Source organism: Diadema setosum, chromosome 5 (genome assembly GCF_964275005.1).
Source record: "Diadema setosum chromosome 5, eeDiaSeto1, whole genome shotgun sequence".
Classification (NCBI taxonomy): Eukaryota; Metazoa; Echinodermata; class Echinoidea; order Diadematoida; family Diadematidae; genus Diadema; species Diadema setosum.
The window spans coordinates 10,174,831-10,179,378 of record NC_092689.1 but is presented as its reverse complement, the minus strand read 5'-3'; the positions used below and the strand labels follow the sequence as shown (position 1 = coordinate 10,179,378).

The 4,548-nt window shown below is 38.4% G+C and overlaps 1 protein-coding gene across 1 annotated transcript in view; it reads right to left on the bottom strand.

Moving 5' to 3' along the window:
• The window catches only part of LOC140229072 (phosphatidylinositol phosphatase PTPRQ-like), a 93,367-nt gene extending 91,214 nt beyond the window's left edge, over positions 1–2,153 (bottom strand). The window contains exon 1 of the mRNA XM_072309332.1: positions 2,076–2,153. The gene's annotated coding sequence lies outside the window, so the exon portion shown is untranslated. The remainder of the gene's footprint in view (positions 1–2,075) is intronic.
• Positions 2,154–4,548: the final 2,395 nt, after the last annotated feature.

Here is a 4,548-nt window from a genome sequence, read left to right as displayed (position 1 = left end):
TACTATTTGGCTCCATGCGATATTTTCCACAAATATTCTAAATGTATATAGTAATCCTATAAGCGGCGGTGTTTTAAAAGTGACATTGCAATGATTAATATCAGTTGATGTGTTGGATTTTCAAGAAGATAATCTGATAGCTTATGGCAAAATTGCAGTTTGCTTCGTTGGCCCTTTATTCGGGGGGGGGGGGGTCTAATCTTGATATACTGTACTAGTTAGTCACGTGTCGGCATCTTATCAGCACATTGGTTACGAAAGTTGGGTGCAAATCTCCCGAATTCTCCCATGAATAGTTACTTTCTGGTGGTACTCACATTGAAAAATAACACTCGTAATCGCTGTACAGGGGCGAGAAGGCCAGACTGAATAGATTACGTGCCATAATGGTTATCACATTATCTGGGAATTAAAGTCGAATAAGCGCGCGATTTTAAAGAAAATTCCATTTAATCACAAACATAGCCTAAAATACAGGGCATATGTTTTGCCCTTTCAGATCGGCTTCGATGATAAAATTTAGGAACACAGAATAATTTCATCCATATACATGCTGCTGCTTTTCCGCTAGATTGCAATGAAAATCGCTTGACACTTTGAATACCACATTATAAGTGCATGTAACGCTTGATGGAAATATGGAAGATCAACATTATGAAAAGTTGGAACGAGCAAATACAGCACTGAATTTCGGTTGATGCATTTTCATTTCATGTTTAAACGACCTTTCACGGTCCTATATACACGTCGTAAAATCGAGTCTGTTCAGCGCGACTACTCGTCTTTTAGGCTCGACTGGCCCTGACGAACGAGCAATACACTCGCTTAATGTGCGTGGATGCTAAATTGAATAAAGCGAGGAATTTGGAGGATCCTCCGTGTAATATCCCATACGTTAATATCAATATTACATGGAAGTCTGATGTTAGTGCACTTTGGGGGTCGTTTCGATACCCAGTGTTCATTCATGTGAGGCTTTTAGTAGTCAGTGACTCCCCGCCTTTCGGGGATAGGCTTTAGAATGACGAGTATTTGGCTTTTGTTTACAGTAGTACATGCGCCCCAATTACAGACATTTTTAAAAGGATGACATCTGCTCTGTTTATCTTCTTTTTTTTGTCTGTCTTGGAGATGAGCGTAATTTGTATGGGCACGCTGGTTTATATTGGAGTAGATATGTCTATGTGCGTATGTTTGCGAGTCCGTATTCTCGTTGATGATAATGTAAGCAGTATTAGCAAACAGAATGTTAAGATTGTACTTGCGTTGGTACAGCGTATCATGTCTTCATCATTATTGTGTTTGCGTAGCGTATGGGTTGGTTGAAGTATAAATACCAATGTGTTTAAAATATCATCATAGCTTTGATACGTTAATGGCTCACGCCCGACAAACGAAAAGTATGGCCGTGGATTAATTTTACTAGAGTTTTCTTAATGGGCCGACAAAACCACAATGTCCGGGGATGGACATCTCTGATTACGTCGCAAAAATTCCTTCTCCTATATAGTGAGTGCAACAACAACAACAACAACAACAACAACAACAACAAGGACGACGACGACGACGACGACGACGACAATAACAACATCATCAACATCAACAACAACAAACGTATCGCTTTGGAAGACACTTGCTACAGCGAGAGGAACCAGTTACAAAGGCAATGACTAAAATCTGATAGGAGCAATCTGATCTCAATCTGTAAAACCTGGTGAACATGCACATATAAGTTATTATACACAAGCACGAAAAGTACTAAACAAAAGAAAGCAAAACAAAACGGCACAAAAGGAAACACTAAACAAAAACACTATAAAAAAAAAGGAGACACTAAACGTTGCCAACATAATACGCAGACATACATTCACACAGAGACACACATATTTATTGTAACGTATACATTATCCATTCAACAGACTCTGCTTGGTAATAGAGGTATACCTCCCTATACCGAATCACGAAGAAGAAAGGAGGGACCAGTTACTGTTCTTCAATGACTTTCGTATACTCTATAAACATGATAACAGGTATTGAATCCCATGGATATGCCATGCTATCTAACGCAAACTTACCCATGATCGTCGTTTCACCAACAAGACGCTCTGCCAGGTCGTCGAGGAGTAGATAGTATAACACCTGTTAAAGATCTCTCACGTGTGTTCTTCCACTCGGCTGCAATATTTTGTCTTCCCAAGGACTTACACAGATCTGATTATTCTGAGTAAACGATAAAGAAAGAACATGTCTTTGAAAAGCTACTGCATTCATTAAAGTAAGAATGCACTTTTCTTTTTAATGACAGTCATTACAGTGTTTGCTCAGACCGATTTGCGGGGGAGGAGTATCTGCTTAAAGCGTAAAATCGGACATGATGAAAATGAAAGCTGTTGAGTTCAGAATGTTCTTTTCTTTTCACGGGAATGATATTGGTCGCGACTACATCACATTGAGTAACTCACGCTGATGTAATGATGTCATCACCTCACAACTTTTCCATTGACTGGTACGCGAGAAAAATGTGAGCTGATCATCAGACCATGTTTTGGTTCATGATCTATCAACTTAAACCCCTTCTCCTGCATGTATTGGTAATCTCTGTTCAGAGATTAGAGAACACAAATGTATACGATGCCATGGGGAAAATGTCCCTCGTCGATTTCATGTTAAAAAAGACATTGAGAGTAGATTTGTGTTCACGTAGAGGAGAGACAAGTGAACCTATCTCGTATAGCTATTGGAAATGCGCTTTTAAGATATACTGAGTCCACAATAATGGTGCTATTATATGCCACAACAGTGCAAGGTGGGTGGCGCGATGTGCATGCTTCTATTGTCGGTTGACACTGTCGTGTTTGTAAAGCTTGCCAAGATGCACTTTGCATCACTGCAACACATTGATCTTCACTGAACTGTGTAGTGGCATTATTTCGACATATTCATTGTCAAAAGGCAAAAAGGATGCATCCAAATATCATATCACCATAATCGTAATTGAGTGACGATTAGGCAGCTGTAGACTACGAAGTTAACGCGTTAACTCTTCTTCATTAAATGCCTATTCATTATACACCCCTGTTCATTAATTTGTTTACATACTCATTCCTCATTTGACGCACCAGCGAGTTCCGCTCTCATAATAATTATAAGTTGTATCATATTAAAGCCCTCTAAGTTGACGATGTATTCTTCAATCAAACGAGATGTTGGAGGACATGTGAATGTATTATATAAAAAATAAGTTCACTATAGGCACATAAGTAATCGCGACTATTGTCAACATTTTGCCTCTAATTATACATATCTTTCTCAATAGAGAGCAGTAGAGGATCAGGATGTCATCTTCTGTTCTCCTAGTCCTTCTATTCTACAGTAAATTCTACTTCTCTTTTTTCTTTTTCTTTTTTTTTTCTTTTTATGTCCGAAATCAATTCAGTCAGGGGTGTATTACTTGCGTAAAATTATTGACGGACAAACGCACTTATATCCTAAATAATATTTCATATTTCATTTGTATACACTAATAATAAGATATATATATATATATATATATATATATATATATATATATATATATATATATATATATATATATATATTGATCGATCGATCGATCGATTGATTGATTGATTGATTGATTGATTGATTGATTGATTGATTGATTGATTGATTGATTGATTGATTGATTGATTGATTGTGGCCGAAGCAGAAATAGAACGAATAGCAGTAGATTCAGGGTGGCAATTGATAAATTGAGGTACAAAGCGAGTAGTGCAAGCTGTAGTAGCAGTAAATGTAGTTGAGGGCGCGATGGTGGAATGTATACAATGTAGAAGAAAATCCACTGTATTACGGTGACTGAAATCAGTTATCATCGATTGATGATGCTGTCTTCAATATTAGGATGATGGTAAAGAGGAAGGCCATTCAGCGATACGGCATGAAGATAGGATATTAGGCAAAGTCATCGATTGATCAATAGAACATAGTGCCAACGATCATCAGATGAACGATAACTAATAGACGAAGAAAAAAAAAATCATGGAAACATTTAATGGACGGAAGTAAGTGCTTAAGTCTTACAAGAACTGCTATTTGCTTTCGCATCGATCCCAAAGTAGAAACGCGAGCTATACACCTCACCTTTTCATCGCTGATAGCGGGAGCTCCCTCCTGCCTCTCTCGTAACGATTGTAATCACTGATAATGAAGCATTTGACTTCTCCCTTTTAACAAAAATAGTCCGTGTTTGCTTCTGCTTGTTTGTGCCTATTCTGTTGTCGGATTGCCCGAAGCGAATCCAGCCGACGCATGAAAACGATTTGTCAAGGTGTTTTCATGAAAGTCAAGCGCAAAGCCCCTCGGGGCGGGAGCAGGCGAACAGGTGTTCAATTTCCTTCCATAGATTTCGCGGACGCCACGAAAAAAAAAATAAGTGATGCAACGGACGAATTACTTTGTTGTTCTTGTTGTTCTATACGCGCAAGTTCATCAACTCCAAGTCATCACGACACCTCTTATTTAAACGAACGCTCAGAAGTCACTCAC